The sequence below is a fragment of the Pongo abelii genome, chromosome 1, assembly GCF_028885655.2.
Source record: "Pongo abelii isolate AG06213 chromosome 1, NHGRI_mPonAbe1-v2.0_pri, whole genome shotgun sequence".
Taxonomy (NCBI): domain Eukaryota; kingdom Metazoa; phylum Chordata; class Mammalia; order Primates; family Hominidae; genus Pongo; species Pongo abelii.
Window position 1 is genome coordinate 193376738 of NC_071985.2, and position 25238 is coordinate 193401975.

A 25238-nucleotide genomic window follows, 5' to 3' on the forward strand; every position below is an offset into this window, starting at 1 on the left:
CCTGTGGGAGTTGACCCCAAATCAGCCCCGCAGGGGTTGACTCCAGATCAGCCCTGCAGGAGTTGGGCTACAGACAAAAAGTTAAGTGGTCTTGGAGAAGGCAGCTCAGACATTGACAAGGTCAGCAGTCCTCGAGCAGCAGTGACAGTGGGAGTTTTAATGATTTCTGAGAATCAAGGAGGGGAGTTGGTTTGCAAAGCCTACTTTTATTGCTACTTAAGCATGTGATGGGTTATCCAGAGCTCGGAGAGTTAGAATATTGCTAAAGGTGAGGTCCCTTTGTGTTAACCATAGCTGAGGTCAGGGGTATTTCAGAGTCACATGTAAAATGGAGCATCCTTAATAATAAGTACCTGCCTTTCAGGGTTACTGTGAGGATCAAATGAGAAAAGAGTCATGTAACATGCTAATATGGTACCTGATACGTAATAATTGCTCAATAAATGACAACTGCTATTATTGTTGAAGATAAGGCAGCCTCTCCACTTTCCTTTCTTACACTACATGCTAAATTTATTCTCTAATAATAAAGTCAGGAAAAAAATGGAACAAAAATGTGATCAAATATGCACTTTCTTGCAGACAGTCTTTTGCTTTTTTTGTTTCATAATAAAATTATCCTATTAATAAATTAAATGTGTATAGTTAAATCTATTTAAAATCCATTCATAAATGGTAAAGTAATTATTATGTGGTTGCCAGTGGCCAGAGGTAGAAGTGAGGTAGAAATTGATGGAGAAGAGGCAAATGGAATCTTTTGGGGATGAAAGAAATGTTCTATATCTTTTTTTTTTTTTTTGAGACAGAGTCTCGCTCTGTAGCCCAGGCTGGAGTGCAGTGGCACGATCTTGGCTCTCTGCAACCTCTGCCTCCCGGGTTCAAGTGATTCTCCTGCGTTAGTCTTCTGAGTAGCTGGCATGCCACCATGCCCGGCTAATTTTTGTATTTTTAGTAGAGAAGGGGTTTCACCATGTTGGCCAAGATGGTCTCAGTCACCTGACCTCGTGATCCATGCGCCTCGGCCTCCCAAAGTGCTGGGGTTACAGGCGTGAGCCACCGCGCCCGGCCCATTTAATACATTTTAATTTAACTTGACTACTATCTGCAATAGCAATGGAAATGAATCAGTGGGGAAAGATAAGAGAGACAGAGAAAGAGCGTACACACCCATATTATAACTCTGACCTGGACACAGAGCTGGGCTCTTGGAATACAAACTGAAATAGACCTGGTTCCTGACCTCAAGCAGCAGCTAACTGTCTTATGAGGAAGACACACACATAAACGTATAATTTCTCCTTAAAAAATTAAATATTCTTGAATAATTAAAATATGTATTTGGTTTTGGAAAAATCTGTACAAATAATAGTAAAAATAAGCCTCCCTCCCACCCCTGTCTCTTGGTTGAAAGCAACCACTGAAAACAGTTTATTTTACAGCCATTCAGAGGCATTCTACTTACATACAAGCACAATTTTTATATGGTATGTGTATTGTTAGCTTTGTATATGGTAGCTTTACTCTCTCTGAATATTCCTTCTTTAAACAAACAAACAAACAACAAACAAACACTTAACATTCTACCCTGTAGATAAGTCCATAACAAAACCTATCAAACAGATGGTTTGCAATATAAGATGGTAAGAACAATGGGAAAGAAATGAAAAGAATGCTATGGTGTGGAGACTACTGGCATCTAGCAAGGGAAAGCTTCCTAGAGGATTGATGAGGTTGCCTTATCTCTTTTATGAGTATTCCAAGATAAAAATACAAGAGCTAATTAGTAAACCAAAAGCTCGAGTTGTATACTAAACTGTGTTGTCTACAACTCTGATTGTTGTTTGGAGTGGAGCAAAAACAGTTTGAGCAGGCCAGGGGTGGGGAAAAGGTATTGCACAGAAAGTGGGACTGCCGAGGGATGAGGTGATAGGTCTTGGTACAGGAAGCACTGGGAGCCCATTGTGTGCAGGGAGGTCTTTGGTTACAGACTTGAGTATAGTATTTCAGATGACCCAGGGACTGATTAGAAGGATTAAAGGATGCTTACTTGTAGTTCTTTTTTTTTTTTTTTTTTTTTTTGAGACAGAGTCTCGCTCTGTCGCCCAGGCTGGAATGCAGTGGCGCAATCTCAGCTCACTGCAACCTCTGCCTCCTGGATTCAACCAGTTCTTCCTGCCTCAGCCTCCCGAGTAGCTGGGATTACAGGCACCTGCCACCACGCCCAGCTAATTTTTGTATTTTTAGTGGAGACGGGATTGCACCATGTTGGCCAGGCTCTGGCCTCGAACTCCTGACCTCAGGTGATCTGCCCACCTCAGCCTCCTAAAGTGTTGGGATTACAGGTGTGAGCCACCACGCCTGGCCACTTATTTGTAGTTCTAACTAGCATTGCCAGATTTAGCAAATAAAACCACAAGGCATCCAGTTAAGTTTGGAGTTACATAAACAATAAATAATTTTTAAATATAAGTATGTATGTCCCATATTGAACTTAACTGGGCATCCTGTATTTTATCTGGCAACCCTATCTTTAACCCAACCATGTGAAAAAATCAAATTGACCACTCAACATCAGGCAGTTAATAACAATGACGAAGTGGGAGTTTTTAATTGGAAGAATAGACAAACAAGAAAATGTGTAGGGCTGGGGCCAAGATTTGTTTAAGTGAGTTTAGGGCTGGTGGAGCCTGGGCCAAGGAGATAACTCTGGTGATCTGGGCTGGCAGGTCTGGGGCTGAGGTAGTAGCTTACAAGGTCAGGACAACTAGGTTCAGAGCCAAATAAATGGTTCTCATGGTCAGGGATGGCAGAGTCATGGCAAAGGCAGCAGCTCAAGGTCAGGGTCAGTGAGAATAGGGCCAAGGAGATGGCCCATGTGGTCAGGAGATTGAGCAAATAAGAAAATATATTGAGAATAGTGAGAGCCAGGTTTCTTACTCTTGGAGACAATAAGTATGAAAAGGGGAAAGACTAGAACAAACCCTGTAATTAGAGTCAAAGGTGTGAGCCTATGGGGGGTGTGTGTGTGTGAATATTATATATTATATACAAAGACAGACAGAAGGGTAGATATGTGTGTTTATGATATATATAGTGGCTTTCCGATTTTTCAAAACACACTGGTTTGTAGCATTTGCTGATTTCCATGGTGTAAATACTCCCAGCATGAAATAATACCAGTTTCACAGCCACCCACAAAGTTCCTGAATATTTAACAAGCAGCTTTTGTAAGTCCATATGAGCCAACTCCACTATAGTACTTCAGAATGTACATCATATGTATGAGTGTGTGTGTGTGTGTGTGTGTGTGTGTGTGTGTGTGTGTGTGTCCAGACATATTTTTCCTAGTTGATATCTTGTTTCCTTGTCCTACTGAAAGGACTTGCAAGACCGACACACCCATAGCAATGAGTGCACCTAGCATCTACATCTTGACTTCCAAATATCATTCTTCACTAAAAAGAAACCAAAAGTTCTTAGAGAAATGGCTGATTTTGTGACTAGGGCAGTGAAAAATCTTACTGGTTCAGGAAGAAAGGAAGTATTCAAAGAATGAGGATGTAGTAAGCTGAGTAATGGCCCCTGAAGCTCTAATCTCTGGAATCTGTAAATATTATCATATACAGAAAAAGGATCTTTAGAGATATGATCACGGAACTTGAGATGGGGAGATTGTCTTGGATTATTCAAGTGGACTCTAAATGCAAACACAAGTATCCTTGTAAGAGAGAGGCAGAGAGAGATTACACAAAAGGAGAAGGCAGGAGGCAGAGACTGGAGTGGTGCAGCCACAAGCCAAGTGCCAGCTGGAAGCTGGGAGAGGCAAGGAACGAATTCTCCCCTAGAGCCCAGAGGAAGCATGGCCCTGTTAACATTCCTGATTTGGGCCCAGTGAAGTTGATTTTGGGTGTCTGGACTTCAGAACCCTGAGAACTGCAGCTGTTTTAAGCCACCAAGTTTGTGGTATACTGTTACAGCAGGCATAGCTAACTAATACAGATGAGAAATGTCAAAAGAACACAGGAGCCAGTGTAAAGAGGCTCCCACTGGCCAAATCAGGGACAATCTAGTCATCAAAGTTAATTATGATTGTAAGGAATTATAACTTATTGAATAAATTGGGAATCCTTAAGCCCACACTAATATAAATAAAAAATTAATTAAAAAGGATACAGGAGGCCAGGTCCAGTGGCTCATGCCTGTAATCCCAGCTCTTTGGGAGGCCGAAGCGGGCAGATCACCTGGGGTCAGGAGTTTGAGATCAGCCTGGCCAGCATGGTGAAATCCTGTTTCTACTAAAATTACAAAAATTAGCTGGGTGTGGCAGCGTGCACCTGTAGTCCCAGCTACTCAGGAGACTGAGGCATGAGAATCTTTTGAACCTGGATGGCAGAGGTTGTAGTGAGCCGAGATCTCGCCACTACACTGCAGCCTGGGCAACAGAGCAAGACTTGGTCTCAAAAAAAAAAAGAGGTTACGGGAAAGGAAATGATACTTTACTATAGAATTCAAATAATAAATGTAGAAGAAACAATGGACATAGGAAAATCTCTATTTGGTGGCCATTATAGTAATAATCCAGGCAAGAATCATTAATGGATGCTAAAACTACCAGGTGTAAATTCGTGTATATTTATGTATATATATAGAGAGAGAGAGAGAGAAAGAGAGAAAGAGAGAGAGAGAAATAAAGAGATAAGGAGGCAAATATGATAAAATGCCTCTGGGGGAGATTCTCCAGGATTCTCTGTACGAATCTTGCAAATCTTTTCTAAGTGTAAAATTATTCAAAACCATTTTTTTAATTGTGGCAAAATACACATAAAATAAAATTTACCAACCTGTCCGTTTTTAAGCATATAGTTCAATAGTGTTAAGTACATCTGCATTGTTGTGCAACCAATCTCCAAAACTCTTATCTTGCAATCTAAAACTCTATACCTATTAAGCAACAACTCCCCATTTCCCTTCTCCCCAACCCCTAACAACCACTATTCAACTTTCTGTCTATAAATTTGACTACTAAGTACCTGATATAGGTGGAATCATACAGTAGTTGTCTTTTTGTGACTGGCTTAGCATAATGTTGTCAAGGTGCTACATCCATGGTATAGCATATGTCAGGATTTCCTTCCTTTTTAAGGTGGAATAATATTCCATTGTATGGATATATCATATTTTGCTTATCCATTCATCTGTTGATGGACATTTGGGTTGCTTCCATGTTTCAGCTATTGTGAATGATGCTGCTGTGAACATGGGTGTACAAATAACTCTTCAAGACCTTGCCTGCAATTCTTTTGGATATATACCCAGAAGTATCAGTGCTGGATCATATGAAAATTTTATGTTTAATTTTTTGAGGAACTGCCATACTGTTTTCCATAGCAGCTGCACCACTTTTCTCTCTTTTCTTTTCTTTTCTTTCTTTCTTTTTTTTTTTTTTTTTTTGAGACAGACTTTTGCTCTTGTTGCCCAGGCTGGAGTACAATGGCGTGATGTTGGCTCACTGCAACCTCCGCCTCCCAGGTTCAAGCAATTCTCCTGCCTCAGCCTCCCGAGTAGCTGGGATTACAGGCACCCGCCACCACGACCAACTAATTTTTGTGTTTTTGGTAGAGATGGGGTTTCACCATGTTGACCAGACTGGTTTCAAACTCCTGACCTCAGGTGATCCACGTGCCTTGGCCTCCCAAAGTGCCGGAATTACAGGTGTGAGCCACCGCGCCCGGCCAACAGCTGCACCATTTGTCATTCTCATCAACAGTACACAAGGATTCTGATTTCTCCACATCCTCACCAAAACTTTTTATTTTCTTCATATTTTTGATAGTGGCCATCCTAATGCGTATGAGATTGTAGCTCATTGTTGTTTTGATTTGCATTTCCCTAATGATTAGTGATGTCAGACATCTTTGCATCTGCTTTTTGGTCATGTGCATATCTTCTTTGGAGAAATAACTATTCAAGCTCTTTGCCCTTTTTGTTTTTTTTTTGTTTTTTTTTTGAGACGGAGTCTTGCTCTGTCGCGCAGGCTGGAGTGCAGTGGCGCAATCTCAGCTCACTGCAACCTCCACCTCCCGGTTCAAGCAATTCTCCTGCCTCAGACTCCCACGTAGCTGGGATTACAGGTGCACGCCACCACGCCTGGTTAATTTTTTTGTATTTTTAGTAGAGACAAAGGTTCACTGTGCTAGCCAGGATGGTCTCGATCTCCTGACCTCTTGATCTTCCCGCCTCAACCTCCCAAAGTGCTGGAATTATAGGCATGAGCCACTGTGCCCAGCTTCTTTGCCCAATTTTTAATTGTGTTGTTTGTTTTGCTATAAGAACTCTCTGTATATTCTGGATATTAACCCCTTATCAGATATAGGAGTACAATTATTTTCTCTCATTCTGTGGGTTGCCTTTTCACCCTGATTGTGTCCTTTAGAGCATAGTTTGTTTGTTTGTTTGTTTTTTGAGACGGAGTTTCACTCTTGTTGCCTCGGCTGGAATGCAATGGCACGATCTCAGCTCACTGCAACCTCCGCCTCCCAGGCTCAAGCAATTCTCCCATCTCAGCCTCCTGAGTAACTGGGATTACAGGCGCCCGCCACCACTCCCGGCTAAATTTTGTATTTTTAGCAGAGACAGGGTTTCTCTATGTTGGTCAGGCTGGTCTTGAACTCCCCACCTCAGGTGATCCACCCGCCTCGGCCTCCCAAAGTGCTGGGATTACAGGCGTGAGCCACGGTGCCTGGCCTAGAGCATAGTTTTAAGTTTATCTATTTTTACTTTTGTTGCCTGTGCTTTTGGTGTCATATTCAAGAAATCACTGCTAAATCCAATGTTATGAACAATCGTTATAAACAATGTTATGTTTTCTTTTAAAAGTTTTATAGTTTTAGCTCTTATTTGAGGTCTTTGATCTAATTATTTTAGGTCTTTGAATTAATTACTGTATATGGTATAAGGTAAGGTTTTAACGTTATTCATTTACATGTGGATATCCAGTTTTCCCAAAACTATTTCTTGAAAAGACTATCCTTTCCCAATTGAATATACCTGGCACCCTTGCCAAAAGCCATTTGATCATATATAGGAGGGTTTATTTCTGGGCTCTATTTCTACTCCATTGGTCTATATGTCTGTCTTTATGCCAGGAGCACACTGTTTTAGTGACTGTGGCTTCATTAAAAGTTTCAAAATCAGAAAATGTAAAACGTACAACTTTGTTTTTCTTTTTAAAGATTGTTTTGACCATTCAGGGTCTCTTGAAATTTCACATAAATTTTAGGATGGATATTTCTATAAAACAAAAAGTTTTAAAAATGCTTTTCTATAGAAAGAGATGGCACCATTACCTATTCTTATAATTCAGGGTGTCCTTAAAATAGTCATGACTGGCCACAGACATGAAATTAGGGGCACTTTTGAGATATGCCTTAATAGTACTGGAATCCTGTCCAGAGAAAGTTGAAAAGCCCAAGACAATGTTTTATGAGATTTTTTCCTTCCCCGTTTGTGCCAATTAGAGCAGGCTCAGCAGCTTTCTGGTCCACCTCCCCTGAGGCTATTACATCAGAAAAGAGGGCTCATCTCTCATGGGTTTATTTGTTCTACGGGCCTTTTGGGGGTCATAAAGAGTTTAGTGGTTTTTGATAGGATTGCTTTATCTTATTCAAAGATAAAGATAAAATTTAACAAGTACTGCATAGTCACAACATCTTTTATGGCCATGGATCATTCAACAGAATAAAATGACCTTTGATTCATTTGCTCAATGTACTTGAAATCAAATCATTCAATATGACTTCTCTTTCTAAGATAAGAAAAATAATAAAGTATATTTTTAAAATATATGTACACAGATGCTGGCTCTGTACTTACTAAGTAAGGCTGTTAAACTCTTTATGCCTCAGATCTTTAAAATTGAAAACTAGTAGAAACTACATCATGGGGTTCCCCGAGGATCAAATGTGTTAATATATGCAAAATGTCTAGAACAATGTTATGTAAATATCAGCCATTATTATTCTTTTATTAGGTGTTGTGAGGATTAACGTAAATGAGATAACCCTTGTGAAGCTCATGGTACAGTGCCTGGTGCATAGAAAGTGCTAAATAAATATTGGCTATCATTATAAACAGATATTTCTGTGATTTCTTATGAAGCCCACACCTTCATTAGGTACATCTTACCTTTCTTTACAACTTGGATACATGGGGAATTTGTTATCACAATAAGCATAGATTGAGTCTTCCTCTGTCATCCAGGCTGGAGTGCAGTGGTGCCATCATAGTTCATTGCAGCCTCGAACTCCTGGGCTCAAATGATTCTCCCACCTCAGCCTCCTGGGTAGCTGAGACTACAGGTGCACACCACCATGCCTGGCAAGCAACTCATTTTTCAGGCCCTGTGGTTGCGTTGTCCAATATGGTAACCTGTGGCCACATATAGCAATATGTCTGTCTTTATGCCAGTATCACAGTTTTAGTGAAATATGAGTAATACAAATTGAAATATGGCTAATACAAACTGAGAAGAGCTGGCATGGTGGCTCACGCTTGTAATCCCAGCACTTTGGGAGACCAAGGCGGGTGGATCACCTGAGGGGAGTTCGAGGCCAGCCTGGCCAACATGGTGAAACCCCGTCTCCACTAAAAATACAAAAATTAGCTGGGCATGGTGGTGCACGCCTGTAATCCCAGCTACTCAGGAGGCTGAGGCAGGAGAATCACTTGAACCCAGAAGGTGGAGGCTGCAGTGAGCTGAGACCACATCACTGCACTGCAGGCTGGGTGGTAGAGTGAAACTCTGTCTCAAAAAAAAAAAAAAAAAAAAAAAGTAAAATACATACCAGATTTCAAAGACTTAGTACGAAGCCGGGCATGGTGGCCTATACCTATAATCCCAGTGCTTTGGAAGTCCAAGGCAGGAGGATTGCTTGAGGCCAGGAGTTCAAGACTAGCCTAGGCAACATAGGGAGACTTTGTCTCTACAAAAAACATAAAAATTAGCCAGGCATGTTGTTGTGCACCTGTAGTCTCGGGTACTCCGGAGGCTGAGGTGGGAGGATTGTTTGAGCCCAGGAGTTCAAGACTGCAGTAAGCTATGTTTATGCCAGTATACTCCAGCCTGGATGACAGAACAAGACCCTGTTGAAGAAGAAAAGAAGAAGAAGGAGAAGGAGAAGGAGACAGAGGAGAAGGGGAAAGAGGAGGAGGAGGAGGAGGAGGAGGAAGAGGAGGATGAGGAGGAGACCTAGTATGAGATTCAAGTGATTCTTAGTATGAGGAAGAAGAAGAGGAGGAGGAGGAGGAGGAGACCTAGTATGAGATTCAAGCTATTCTTCTCCCTCAGCCTCCCGACTAGCTGGGATTACAGGCGCCTGCCACCACACCTAGCTAATTTTTGTATTTTTAGTAGAGATGGGGTTTCACCGTGTTGGCCAGGATGGTCTCGATCTCCTGACCTCGTGATCCGCCTGCCTCAACCTCCCAAAGTGCTGGGATTACAGGCGTGAACCACCGCCTCATATTTTTATTTCTATTGGACAGTGCTTCCTTATATGGTAATAATTGTGATTGTTTACTCAAGTCATGACCATAGCTCTAAGGTGGAACTTTCATAATTTGACTTAATAACATTCTGAAATGTTTATAAACATATATTGATAATTTACTTCTACATTGTAACTATATTTTAACCATATTTCATGTTAACATCTCTTTATTTTATATTATCCTGGATTCAGGGCATATATATAGATTTAACTTGTTCCAGTTGATTATAAGTATTGATTTCCATATTCAACCTGTCATGGTTTGACAGTCCCTGGGCGTGAAAACTTTCTTCTCAAACCTTCCTGTTTGACTCCTGCAACCACCCTGTTTGCCTCCCCCAACATCATACTTGAAATCCCCAAAAAATTCCTCCTTCCCATCAGTAACAAAATGTATCAGGCATTTCTCTGCCTGGAGATTTGGCACTGGCCACTCTTTTTATGAAGGTTAACATGGAGGATTTAGGCACCAGGGCTGCAATGTATCATCTTCAGTGACCCGTAGGGTGTCAGCAGGGCCAAAAACAAAGCAAACATTTAACCATTTCATTGGCTGAATGAGACTTTTCAGAGTCATGGATTCAATTTAACTCTAATCTCATTATTTTTATCTTACTCTAATACAAATAATAATTCTAAATAAAATTAAAATTCTACATCAAAATCCTAATTATTTAACATTACAATCCTCCCTCTCCAACATTCCTGATCCCTCTTATTCTGCTCTATTTCGTTAATGGCACTTATACCTTCCAACATATCATGTCTCAATTTTCATTTCTTTTTTTTTTTCCTTTTTTTTTTTTTTTTTTGAGACGGAGTTTCACTCTTGTTGCCCAGTCTGGAGTGCAAGGGCACGATCTTGGTTCACCACAACCTCCGCCTCCTGGGTTCAAGCAATTCTCCTGACTCAGCCTCCCAAGTAGCTGAAATTACAGGCATGCGCCACCACGCCCGGCTAATTTTTTTTTAGCATTCATTTGCAGTTACAACATGTGGACAAACCCAGGCGAGGTGAGCGAGTCCACCGTTCCCACCCACCCGGCAGACGCAGGGGCGGCCCCAGGAGCTCGATGCCCAGCCCCGCTGCGGCCGCTACTACTCCTCGCCCAAAGACTCTCTCCCCGACGTGTAGGCCATGAAGCAAGCGTCGGGTCTCTTGGGGACAAGGGGCGGGATGCCCCGGTCTCACAATCTCAAAGCCCCAAAAGCTGAAGGTCCAGAGCAAGGCGGCTCTGTCCTCGTGGTTCTTGTGGAAGCAAATGAAGACGTGGTCGGCGCTCAGCTGCTCCTCGGCGAGCTGCTGGAGAACTGCAAAGCTATACTCGCTCCCCTGGGGCAGCGCACCACCAGGGATCTCCGATGCAGAGGCTGCCGCCGCTCAGCACGGCTCGCCAGTTAATGCGTTTGGCATCTGTGAGCCTGGAATGGACGTTGAGAATCCTCGTCTTGCCGTTGGACGTTAGAATCTCAGTCACATTCAGCCGATCGTAGGAGTAGAGTAAGTTAGCTGAAAGATTGTGATCCCTCTGACGATTCCCTCGCCCACCCGGAATCTTCAAGGGTGGGCGAGGGGCATCAGGGGTGCGCGAGGGGCATCAGGAGCACCACCGAGACCCGGGACCGGGTTACTACAGCAGCGGAGGGAGACCCTGGAACTCTTGCTGCTGCGGCCGCTGCGGCTGTGCAGGCTGAGGAGCGGCCTGGTGCGGCTGGCGTGGACGGTGGCGCTGGCTTTGATCCCCTTTCTTCTCTCTGGCAAAGCAGTGGCTTTCGAGGATTCGCTGCAGGGAGGAGTTCACCATCCGGCCCTTGGGATCCCAAACCAGGAAAACCTCTGCTGCGCCTCTCTGCGCCGTGCGCCCTTAAAGCACAAATTGAGACGTCCCTTAAGTTATCGAATACCTTAAATTTATATTTATATTTATTGTCATTTATTTTTATAAATAAATACAAAAATAAAATTTGAATTTATTCATCCCCCTTTGAATTTTTACATCCATTGACACTGGTTAAGTGATCTTGTAAAAAAAAAAATCTACTTTATTTCCTGTCAGTAGGGGGAAAATGGCTTCCTTTGCACATATTTTGTCATGAACAGCTTTGACAATAATTAAAAAAAATAAAACCCTAAGCAAGAAAGGAAATAAATTAATTTATATAAATTATAATTTACGGTTTGGCTTTGCTCTGGGTAATTACATAGTCCATGGAAGTAGTCCCTGCTGATTTCAACTTGGAATCAGCTTATAGACAAAGCACGAAAGACTGAATGTAAATGTTTTCCATCTTGATCATGTAAAAGTGAAACTACACATGATAGAAGTTGGAGGGTGAACGTGGGGAAGAATGCTGAAAGGAAAGGGAAAGTCTCTGATATCTGCATTTTAAAAAAACGAGGAGTCCGGCTGGGCGCGGTGGCTCACGCCTGTAATCCCAGCACTTTGGGAGGCCAAGAGGGCGGATCATCTGAGGTCAGAAGTTAGAGACCAGCCTGACCAACATGGTGAAACCCCGTCTCTACTAAAAATACAAAATTAGCCAGGCGTGGTGGCACATGCCTGTAATCCCAGCTACTGAGGAGGCTGCGGCAAGAGAATCGCTTGATCCTGGGAGGCGAGGTTGCGGTGAGCCGAGATCGGGCCACTGCACACCAGCCAGGGGGACAGAGCGAGACTCCATCTAAAAAAAAAAAAAAACAAGGCCGGCGCGCGGTGGCTCACACCTGGGATCTCAGCACTTTGGGAGGCCGAGGCGGGCGGATCACGAGGTCAGGAGATCGAGACCATCCTGGCTAACACGGTGAAACCCCGTCTCTACTAAACATACAAAAAATTAGCCGGGCGTGGTGGCGGGCGCCTGTAATCCCAGCTACTCGGAAGGCTGAGGCAGGGAAATCGCTTGAACTCCCGGGAGGCGGAGCTTGCAGTGAGCAGAAATCACACCACTGCACTCCAGCCTGGGCGACAAGGCGAGACTCCTTCTCAAAACAAAACAAAACAAAAAAAGAGACAGAGAGAGAGAGAGGATCTAAAACAGTCAGTCCTGTAACTGTATTGAGAGAAGAGGAGGATTGTGTTAGCTTAATCCAAAAATAGACAAATCAAGGAATGGTGGCATAGTATATTATTTAGAAATATGAAGGTAAGCACAAGAGAGGAAAAACGTCTTTCAATAGAGTTATTTTTAAAAAGCTTCCCATTGGGGAATGGGTCAGGGGAAGAAGGTGAGGACGGGTAGAACAGAGCCTTGTCTCGAGCAGCTACAAGACAGTGGACAACTGCACCTGCCCTCCAGAAAATATCCTTTATATAACAAGTTTTTTTTTGGTAAAACATGTGCAGTTAGTCATGTCTCAGACACTCTTGCAAAACTCATGACCACTGGGGAAGTTAGATAAGCATCTTTATGAGGGGTTATCTATGCTACAGGCATTGTTTCTGTGGGACTGCCTTGGTATGCAGGAGTCAAATATGGGTCATTATGTAGGCTTTGCTTGAAAATGGCATTACTCTTTCCATGCAACAGGCTGTTCTCCAAATGAAGAAAACAATTCCATGTACAATAACATCAAGAAATAATGTATTCAGGAATAAATTTAACAGAAGAAGTGCAAGACTTGTACAATGGAAACTATAGAATACCATTGAAAGAAATTAAAGTAGATCTAAATAAATGGAAAGGCCTCCTATGTTCATGGATCAGAAGACTTATTATTAAAATGGACATCTTCCCCAAATTGATCTACAGATTCAATGCAATCCCTACAAAAATCCTAGCTGGATTTTTTTTTTTGGCAGAAATTGATGAGTTGATTCTAAAATTCATATGCAAATGTAAGGGAACTAGAATAGCCAAAACAATTCTGAAAAAGAAGAGCAAATTTTGGGACTCTCACTTCCTGATTTCAAAACCTACTACAAAGCTACAATAATCAAAACAGTGTGGTGGTAGTGTAGGGATGACATATAGATCAATGGAATAGGAATGAGAGTTCAAAAATAAATTCTCCTATTATGACCAATTCATTTTTGACAAGGGTGCCAAAACAATTCAATCAGAAAGATAGTCTTTTCAACAAAAGGTGCTGGTACAACTGGATATCTACATTCAAAAGAATGGAAATTGGGGAGTGACTGACTGATAATGGGTACAAGATTCTTTTGGGAGTGATTACAGCATTCTAAAATAGATTCTGGTGGTGGCTGCCTGACTATGTATACTAAAACCCATAGATTTTACCCTGTTGGTGAATTTCATGGTATATAATTATATAACAATAAAGTTGTTTTAAAGCATGTCAGATGTCAGTCCTTTACTTACAATTCTCCGAAGTCTTTTGATATCATGTAGGCTAGTTGTCCTTGACAAGGGTCAGAGGAGAGGAGGATTTTTGTCTAGGGGAATTTAACAATGTCTGGAGACATTTTTGGCTGTCATACTGGCAGGGGACTACTAGCATCAAGTAGGAAGAGGCCAAGGATGCTTCATTTTTTTTTTTTCTTGAGTCAGAGTCTTGCTCTTGTCACCCAGGCTGGAGTGCAGTGGTGCGATCTTGGCTCACTGCAACCTCCACCTCCCAGGCTTGAGCAATTCTCATGCCTCAGCCACCTGAGAAGCTGGAATTACAGGTGTGTGCCACCATGTCTGGCTAATTTTTGTGTTTTTAGTAGAGACGGGGTTTCGCCATGTTGGCCAGGCTGGTCTCAAACTCCTGACTTCAGATGATTCACCTGCCTCAGCCTCCCAAAGTGCTGGGATTACAGGCATGAGCCACCAGGCCCAGCCCCAAGGATGCTTCTTAGTATTTTACAATGTTTTGAGCTAGGCAATCCTCTACAAAAAAGGATTATCTATCCCAAAACGTCAATAGTGCTGAGACTGAGACACCTTGATCTAGAGAAAAAGCAAGGTCCTTACAATGGCCTATAAAGCTCTACCTACTCTGGCTCTCTGACTGCCTCTATTGTCATCCCCCTCCACTCTCCTTATTGCTCACTTTCCTTCAGGCGCACTGGCCTAGTCGCTGTTTCTCAAACACACCAGGCTCACTTTTTCCTTGGAGCCTTTGCATGTGTTATTCCTCTTGCTTAAGAGCCTCTTCCCCCAATGACCACATGGCTAAATCCCCTATCTTTTTTCAAGTCTTTGAACAAATGTCCCTTCTCAATGAGACCTACTTTGACCATCCTATTTAAAATTACAACACTCCTGGCTGGGCGCGATGGCTCACGCCTGTAATCCCAGCACTTTGGGAGGCCGAGGTGGGCGGATCACCTGAGGTCAGGAGTTCAAGACCAGCTTGGCCAACGTGGTGAAACCCCGTCTCTACTAAAAAATACAAAAATTAGCTGGGCGTGGTGGCAGGCACCTGTAATCCCAGCTACTCGGGAGGCTGAGGCAGGAGAATCGCTTGAATCCGGGAGGCAGAGGTTGCGGTGAGCTGAGATCGCGCAGCCGAGATCGCGCCATTGCACTCCAGCCTGGGGAACAAGAGAGAGATTTCGTCTCAAAAAAAAAAAAAAATTACAACACTCCTGTAGTCACTAGCACTCCTTCCTGTCCTGTTCTATTTCTTTTTTTAAATTCCCTGTTACTTATCGCCTTAGAATCTATTGTTTACTTTGGTTTTTTAGCATGTCTATTGCTGTTGTCTGTCTTCCCTAAGCATCACAAGGGTCCTCATCCGTTTTGCTCACTGACCTGTCCCAGTGCTTGGGATATTGTAGCTGTCAATAAATATTTATTGAATAAATTGAATGAATACACTTGATTATTTCCAAAGCCTTTAAAAACATATAGGCATTCACTATTCAATATCTATCCCAAATTTCCAAAAGACATTTTAAAACCAAGTATTTATTAAAAATCTAAATTACGTATTGTAAATTATACCTAATAGCACATTCTTTCTTTCTTCTTTCTTTCTTTCTTTTTTTTTTTTTTTTTTTTTTTTGAGGCGGAGTCTTGCTCTGTCACCCAGGCTGGAATGCAGTGGTGAGATCTCGGCTCACTGCAACTCCCGTTTCCCAGGTTCAAGCGATTCTCCTGCCTCAGCCTCCCAAGTAGCTGGGATTACAGGCATGAAGCCACCACACCTGGCTAATTTTTGTATTTTTAGTAGAGGCAAGATTTCACCACGTTGGCCAGACTGGTCTCAAACTTCAAGATTTCACCACGTTGGCCAGACTGGTCTCAAACTTCTGACCACAGATGATCTGCCCACCTCGGCCTCCCAAAGTGCTGGGATTACAGGTGTGCGCTCGGCCAATAATACACTCTTAACTCTAGACAAGACTTTTTGAAAGTTCATAGATTATTCTCTTACACTCCTGACATCCTCCATCTCTGACTTCAGTTTTCAGTTTTTGGTTGAGACAGGTCTCGCTCTGTCACCCAACCTGTAGTGCAGTGGTGTGATCGTAGTTCATTACAGCCTCAAACTCTTTGGCTCAAGCAATCCTCCCGTCTCAGCCTCCAGAGTAGCTGAGACTACAGGTGTGTGCCACTATACCTGGCTTTTTCTTTTTTGGTGGGGAGCAGGGGTAGATACAGGGTCTTGCTTTGTTGCCCAGACTGGTTCTCAACTCCTGGCCTCAAGCAATTCTCCCACCTCAGCCTTCCAAAGTGCTGGGATTATAGGTGTAAGCTACCACAGCTGTCTGCTTCAGTCTGAGAGGCAGAGGTTGCAGTGAACAGAGAACACACCACTGCACTCCAGCCTGGGCAACAGAGTGAGACTCTGCTCAAAAAAAGAAAAAAAAAGATAATTTAAGATGATTATTATTATTATTTTAGAGCAGGGTCTCACTATGTTGCCCAGGCTGGAGTTCAGCGGCTATTTACAGGCATAATCACCATACGCGACAGCCTCAAACTCCTGGGCATAAGTGACCCTCCCACTTCAGCCTCTGGAGTAGCTGGGACTACAGGTGCACGCCACCATGCCCAGCTATTTTACTGTTTTGCTCAATACATGGCTCCTAGTTAATACAACTAGTTTGGCATATTTATATTGTCTTGAACTGAAATTTGAGTATTTTCTTTTCAGTATCTAAATATGGAGATGTTGCCTACAACTTTTAATTTAAATTCCCAGGTATGGTACAATTTTCTTTCCTGTCCTTTTTAGTGGTATTCCTTTAAAAAAAAAAAAAAAAGAAGTAGGGAACTATTAAGTTATATTGATAAATCTGACACCGTAGAAGCACAGAATCTTGGGGCTGAAAGAATTGCCAAAAAGAAGCAGGGAGTGGTGATTCACATCTGTAATCCCAGCCCTTTGGGAGGCCAAAGCGAGCAGATCACTTGAGGCCAGGAGTTCGAGATCAGCCTGGCCAACATGGTAAAACCCCATCTCTACTAAAAATACAAAAATTAGCTGGGCATGGTGGCATGCTTATAAGCTTATAATCTCAGCTGCTCCGGAGGCTGAGGCAGGAGAATTGCCTGAACCCGGGAGGGGAGGTTGCAGTGAGCCGAGAGCATGCCACTGCACTCCAGCCTAGGTGACAGAGCCAGATTCTGTCTCAAAAAAAAAAAAAAAAAGAATTGACAAAAATAATTTATTCCATCACTCCCTACCCCCATTTGTTGTTATTGTTGTTGTTTATTTTTGAGACTGAGTCTTACTCTGTCTCCCAGGCTAGAGTGCAGTGGTGCAATCTCGGCTCACTGCAACCTCTGCCTCCCAGGTTCAAGTGATTCTCCTGTCTCAGCCTCCCGAGTAGCTGGGATTACAGATGCCTGCCACCACACCCAGCTAATTTTTGTATTTTTAATAGGTGAGCCACCTCACCTGACCTAGACTTTTTTATTTATAAAACTGGGGGTGTGGCCGTAATCCCAGCACTTTAGGAGGCCTAGCCAGACAGATTGTGTGAGTCCAGGAGTTCGAGACCAAGCGGGGGAACATGGCAAAGCCCTGTCTCACAAAAAAAAAAAAAAAAAAAAAAAGCCGGCTTCGGTGGCTCATGTCTGTAATCTCAGCACTTTGGGAGGCCGAGGAGGGTGGATCACTTGAGGTCAGGGGTTTGAGACCAGCCTGGCCAACATGGTGAAACCCTCGTCTCTAGTAAAAATACAAAAATTAGCCAGGTATGGTTGCACGTTCCTGTAATCCCAGCTACTGGGGAGGCTGAGGCAGGAGAATCGCTTGCACCTGGGAGATGGAGGTTGCAGTGAGTCGAGATCACACCACCGCACTCCAGCCTGGGTGACAGAGTGAGACTGTCTCAATTAAAAAAAAACTTGTGAGATGATCTGGCTCCTACTCTTGGTCTCTTTATGCTGCACTCATTTCTCATAAAGATTTTTATGTCAATAATTTGTGACTTATTAAATAGATTTATTTGTGTTCTAATTCATAAAAAACAAAGGTATTTGAAGCCACTTATGTCAAGAACACAAAAAATAAAGTAGAAATGAAGATGGGACATTATAGTCATTGAGAAAACCAGGCACCCAGCTTTGGGTACAGAAGTCTGCAGTCCTTGGACACTTTGACCTGATTTATCTTCTTTTTGTTTCTATGTTTCTTTGTTTTTCTTTCAGTAATATTGTACAATCTCCTCTTTGCAGTATGGAGAATTGTTGGAAAACGTTCTCTGAATTTATTTTCTCTTGGTATATTGCTAAATATTGGGGAAGGAACAGCCTTGTTGTATGTGGTATCGGGTGTTCTTTTTTATGTCTTTATTTTATTTTATTTTTTAAGAAATATGTTTTTAAAAATAAAAATAAAATTAGAGACGGAGTCTTGCTATGTTGCCTAAGCTGGTCTCGAACTCGTGGGCTCAAGTAATCCACCCACCTCAGCCTCCTAAAGTGCTAAGATTACAGGCATGCGCCACTGTACCCAGCTGGTATCAGGTATTTTTGAGTGTCCATCTGAGAGCATTACCAAGGCTTATGGGAAGATGCTACGTGTTGCATTCCAAGCAACATGTATTTGCTTGGAATGTTTGTTCCAAAACATTCCAAGCATCAAGATCTCACAAGAAGGTAAGGCGGCAAACACCTCTTAATTTGGACAAAATGTCTTCCTCTTCCCAGCTCTCTCAGTCAAAAAAATCCTCCACCCACTACTGCTTATAAACTACTGATTATGGCACTTGATTGCGATGGAGGAGGGGCACTGGACTGGGATGGAATGGTTTAGTATGTGCAGGCTAAAGCCATTAAAATCCTTCACAAAAGTTGATTCCTCAGAACTGTGTCTGACCCCGAGATGCCATTGTGCCTCATGAGCTCCTAAAGTCTCCTAAGACCTTGCAAGCTATATGTAGCAGTCAGGTTAGGTTCTTTGGCTCTGTAGTCAGAATTACTAGCTTCAAATTCTGTTTCTTACTAGTTGTCTCACTTTGCCCTTAACTTCATGTCTTGGTTTCTACATTGAAAATTGAGGATGATTGAGCTCACTTCGTAAGGTGGTTGAATTTAATTAACTAACTAAATTAGTTAATTTCCATAACCTCTAAGAAAGTTCATGGTTCATAGTAAGTGCTCAATAAATGTTGGTAATAATTACTGGTCTTTTCTCCCTGGTAGGTATGGCTACTAACAAATACATAGCTTTCTGGTGGTTTTGATCTGATCCCCAGTGAAAGAGCACCAACATGACAGGTAGATTCTACACTTACTCCTCCCACAGGGTAATAATCTCCTGTTCGTCTCCAATCCCAGTTGTGTAACCGCCCAAGGAATTCATCTTGCCCACTGTCTACACAGAGCCGATTCATCAAGACAGGGGAATTGCAATACAGAAAGAGTAATTCAAGCAGAGCCTGCTGTGCGGGAGAACAGAGTTTTATTATTACTCAAATCTGTCTCCCCGAGCAGTTTTTAAGGATAATTAGCTGGGTGTGGTGGTGGGTGCCTGTAATCCCAGCTACTCGGGAGGCTGAGGCAAGGAATTGCTTGAACCCAGGAGGCAGAGGTTGCAGTGAGCCGAGATCGCACCATTGCACTCTAGCCTGGGCAAGAAGAGCGAAACTCTGTCTTGAAAAAAAAAAAAAAAAAGAAACTTATGACTCCCAAATAGAAGGCATATTTGAGACCAGCTACATTCTCTAAAAGTGTTCTGTTGTGTTATTTTTGCATAGCCTGATTAAACATTTAATGCACTTATCCAATTCTTTCTTACCTGTGGATTTTTTTTCTCTGATGGCTATAATCATATAATTTTACTAAGGGCCATTGATCATTGTAATTTAGCTTATCTGTTTATTACAAAATGCCATTTAACTATTACTAAGTCATCAAATTCTGGTAGCTGGCATAAAAATAACTCTGGGGCAGCCAGCAAGCAATCAGGAATTGCTGAGGCCTGTATAGTTCAATTACTTTGAGTAAAGTCTACACATTTCGATAATTGTTATGGTGAAATAATCTTGTGTGCATTTTTTATTTTACATAGAAATAAGAGTTTGTATTTTTTCTAAGTAAATAATGAACTGTGTCCGCTTGAATAGATTCTTTTTTTCTGATGGCCTAGTGTTGCTAGCCAAAATGCAATAAAGCTGAGCTTCAGGATCTTAGCGCTTTTCAGGCCTGAACTGCTAGCATTTTATTTTGCTTCTGAGAAGAGAAGAGCATTCTCATCAAAGAGCATATTTATTAATACACTGGCATATTTCGTCCCTGAGTGAGACAAGAGAATTAAGGATAGAAGAAATTTCAGTTCTTTCAAATCCACCCACAAGAAACAATTGAATGGAGACCTCCTAACATGAGGCTATTTTAAGAAGGGGAAGGATGCTTATTTATTGGGTACCGATAGACAAAGGAGTAAGCAATGACCCAACAGCCTCATTCTCCCTAATTGCCCATCCTTCTCCTAGCAGTGTTCTCCCTCAGGATGGAGGTGCCTGGAAGTGCTGCTAGTGGCCACTCCTGAACCACAGACTATCCTGGGTTAACATCTTCAGCTGTATATTCAGAAGGAAAAAGCCAAGGAGTCATCTGTGGTCTCAGGGCATCATCTGAACAAGCAATATACACCCAGCGAAGAACACTCTGTCCCCTTAGAGAGTTTCCAGTCCTTTCCCACGTAAACAGACTAACACCTGCACTCCTTTCCTCATCTTCAGGGCATGTCTGTCACAAACAGAACTTTCAGAAATCCTTTATGAAGGTATAGACTTCAAACTCCTGTGAGTTTGGTTATTATGAGTCTACTCTTTGAACCTAATCCTCTTTGGGCACACTGACAGAGCTCAGACCCTGGGCTAGGAAGTCCCTGTTTGGCCAGCTTGTCAGCCTCTATTGCTGTCATCCCTAGTTCACTTAAATGGAACTGCAAGAGTTACAACATTCTGTATATTTCGATTAACATTACTGTACTAGGGAAAGTAGTGATGCTTTCTTTCTTTCCAGTTGGAGATTTATTGTCTCTAAGTTGGGGGTCTTCTCAATCCAAGTTCGCCCTGTGAACATGTTGTGAAATTGTCATCTGAAGCAGGCCCCTCAAAGATGGTTGAGAAACCTTGCATTTTCCTGAAGAGCAGAGGACACTGTTTATCTTGGCAGAATTCCAAGCCCAATCAGTAGCTACGAAGAGCAAGAAGAAAGGAGTATGTGTTCAAAGCTTTTTCTTATCAAGTCTTTAGAGTGCAAGCCCTGGGAAAAATGCTGCAGGTACATTAGGATGGAAAGACTATGTTGGGAGAAGGCCCTTGGCTAATGAGAACATAGGTCTAATAGAATATTGAGGAGCCCTTTAAGGAGAAAACAATTAGCTTTTTCGAAGCTTTCCTTTTAGAGACCAACTCACTATTATTAGTAAATTAGACATACTAAGAAATAGATTATTCAAGAAAAAGGACTTCAGCAACAGAAGTAAAATGGGCAGAGTTAGATCAAGAGGGAGCAAATATTCAATAGGAAGCAAAGAGTAAACAATACATGCATTCGTTGCTAGTAATAAGGTAAAAAATGCTAGCAATAAGGTAAAAAATGCAAGAGAAAGCACATTAAAGGTTCTATTTGACCTTTCTCAAATAAAGAAAACTGTGTTTAAAATAGTAGCCCCAATTTCTGATGAGATTGTGACAAAATTAAGGTGAGAACAGGAATGAAAATAGGAATACCATTTGGGAAAACAAAATAGCCATAATTAGCCACAGGCTTTTATTGAGTGTATAGTTCAATGACTTTTAATATATTTGCAGAGTTGTACAACCATTACCACAATCTAGAAACAGTCTTGAAAATATTAATATCCTTGAAATTACTCCTGGATCAAGAATTAATAATAACAGCAGTTGTTATTCTGCGGCGAGTACTAGCTCAGAACCAAGCACTTTAAATGTAATTTATTCATTTCAATTCTCACAACAATCCTATGAGGAAGGTGTTATTAGTGACCCTTCTTGATAAATGCAATACTGAGATATAGAGAAGTTAAGAAATTTGCCCACACTACCATGGATAGTGTTAAAAACAAGATCATCTCTTTCCAGAACCTATACTCATAACCAACTACTATGCTATAAGGAAATAATACAACAAAAGTAAAAAGCTCCATGCAGGAAGAGTTAATTACAGAATTCTGTAAAATCCAATAATGGGCATAAGTTAAAGGCTCTACAATCCAACAAAGAATAGGTTTGGTAGATTTTGGTGTGTCTGCTACTCAGCCATAAAAAGAAAAATAGTAGACCCTGTAGAAATAAGGAAAATATTTATGAGATTCAATAGCAGAGTATAGTAGTTGTTGGATGAATGAATAAGCCAGCATAGCCCCTGCCTTCTTCAATATCTGTCCTTCACAAATGATCATCAGTTGCTGTATACCCAGGGCCAAGCCCAGTGTCTTCAATGCATGGGGCTCTCCAAGTGGCTGTGGGGTGGTAAGATCTCTTCACTGGGTGAGCCACAGGAAATGACTCCAAGAGTCAGGCTCCTTCTGAGCTGAGACCTGGCTGGGCATTGGAGATGTTCTCCAAGGACAAAGGTATTTGTTTTTGTTTTTGTTTTTTGAGATGGAGTCTCTGTCGCACAGGCTGGAATGCAATGGCGCAATCTTGGCTCACTGCAACCTCAACCTCCTGAGTTCAAGCGATTCTCCTGCCTCAGAGTAGCTGAGATTACAGGCACGCGCCACCATGCCTGGCTAATTTTTGTGTTTTTAGTAGAGACAGAGTTTCACCATGTTGGCCAGGCTGGTCTCAAACTCCTGACCTCAAATGATCCGTCTGCATTGGCCTCCCAAAGTGCTGGGATTGCAGGCATAAGCCACCGTGCCCGGCCCGCAAGGACAAAGTTTTGATGGTGTCCTCTGTGTCTGCAAAATATTGAAAAGACACCTGCGTGTGAACAAAATCTGGAAGACAGTATGCAAAAAATTAAAACAGTTGCAATGTTTGCTGGAAGAATTGTAGGAGGTTACTTATTTTTAAAATTTTTTCTGCAATGTTGTTACACTATCTTTTTCAGCAACGTTTTGAAGAAAAGGGATTTCCTTGATCTTCATCTTGATGTTCCTAAGACAAAAGCCAAATCAATGAATGACTCATTGCTGGCCACATCTGACCCAAATGTTAGACACTGACAAGACTCCATCCTCCAAAGAATATCTTGGTTAGAAGTATTTAATTGTTCTAGGTTCTGGAGATATGGCAAAGCATAAGATTGAATCCCTGCTCTCTCAAAGCTTACATACTAGAACTGTGTTGTCCAGTACAGTAGCCACTGGCCACATGTGGCTATTTAAACTTATATCAGTTAAAATTAAATTAAATTAAATTTAAAATTCGTTTACTCATTCACACTAGCCACATTTCAAGTGCATAGGAGTCATATGGTAACTAGTGGCTACTGTATTGGACAGCTCAAATATAACAATAATTCCATCATTGCAGAAAATTCTATTGGTTAGTCCTCTTTTAGAGAGAAGAGTTTGATAATAATCAAGTAAACAAAAATGGACAAGAGTAAACATTGCTCTGAAGAAAATAAAAAATAGTGCTGCCTTGTATTGTAGACTGATGGTCTTGGGAAGGCGTCTCTGAGGGACTCACATTTGAGCTGAAAAACTAATGACAAGAATGAGCCAGTCATGCAAAGATTTGGGTACAGAATGTCTTAGGAAGAAGGTGAGGCAACTGTAAATGCCATTGAGGTAGGAGGTGAAACTCATCTCCAGAGGCAGGGCTTGAACCTCGGACCAGATAGAGAAATAGCTAAAACAGGGAAGAGTCCAAAGCACCTCTCTGTAAGACACTCCCACTAGTGTGCCATGTCAGTTTACCATTTCCATGGCAACACCCGAAGTTACTGCTCTTTCTTTTCTTTCTTTTTTCTTTTTTTTTTTTTTTTGAGACGGAGTCTCACTCTGTCGCCCAGGCTGGAGTGCAGTGGCACGATCTTGGCTCACTGTAACCTCCTCTTCCCGGGTTCAAATGATTCTCCTGCCTCACCGTCCTGAGTAGCTGGGACTACAGACACGTGCCACCATGCCTGGCTAATTTTTGTATATTTTAGTAGAGACGGGGTTTCACTATATTGGGCAGGCTGGTCTTGAACTCCTGACCTCATGATCTGCCTGCCTCAGCCTCCCAAAGTGCTGGGATTACAGGTGTGAGCCACCACGCCTGGCCAGTTACCACCCTTTCCATGGCAATGACCTGATGACATTTTTTTCTAGAAAATTCTGCATAATATTCCCCTTAATTTGCATATAATTAAAAGTCGGTATAACAATGACTCCAGAACTGCCACTGAGCTGCTACTGTGGGCACACTGCCTATGGTGTAGCCCTGCTCCTCAAGGAGCAATACTACTGCTGCTGCTGCAGCTGTACACGGCCACTTCAATAAAAGTTGCTAACACCACTAGCTCGCCCTTGAGTTATTTCCTGGCAAAGCCAAAACCCTCCTGGGCTAAGCCCCAATTTTGGGGCTTGTCTGCCTTGCATCACCATGAAGTGGGAATAAGCTTGGGGTATTTGAGAAACAGAAAGAAGATCATTTTGGCTAGAATTTTGTAAGCAAAGAGGAGAGGGGCCTGAGATGAGTTTGGAGAGACAGGTAGGAACAGACTCTGTAGGGCTTCCAAGGCCACAATGTGGGGTTTGGAATCATCCTCTTTCTGTTTTCAGAGGGTGGTTAACCAGATGCTGTCTTGAGGTCTACAGATAAGTTTATACTTCTTGTTAGGTTTTTTGAGGCCATGAATTAGATATTCAGGCACCTGAGACCCTGGGGCAGAGCAGAATTGCAGAGCCTGACAATGGTTTTGCCAATGGTTTTGGAATTGAGCAGAAGATGGTGTCAGAAAAGTTGGGCTTGCCAAAGACAAATAGGAAGAGTTGGGGGATCAGCTAGCAGCATCCACAATCCCACTATCAGATGAAGCAATAGACTCACTCAGGCAAGTCAGTGCTTTCACAGGGCAACAGAGAGCTCCTCTGTGCTAGCTCCTAAAGGAGTAGTCAATACATGGTTATACCCATTTTGTTGGTCCCACCCTAAGAATGAACCTTTTGAATATTAAAGGGACACAGCATGGTTTAGGCCAGCACTAAGCATAGGAGAAACTATAGGTGGGTAATGAGAGAGTAACATCCCCTCATCCTGGAGTGTTCAAAAGCAGAGCCATCTTCCACCTTTATCTAAGACCCATCCATTCGATCATTTATTCTCTCAACCACTCTTGGTTGTGTACTTCTGCTCTGAATTGTTTTAGTTG

The 25238-nt window shown here is 42.2% G+C and overlaps 1 pseudogene; it reads right to left on the minus strand.

The window, feature by feature from the left end:
• Positions 1–10325: 10325 nt before the first annotated feature.
• LOC100441615 (ornithine decarboxylase antizyme 1-like) lies at positions 10326–11389 on the minus strand (annotated as a pseudogene).
• Positions 11390–25238: the final 13849 nt, after the last annotated feature.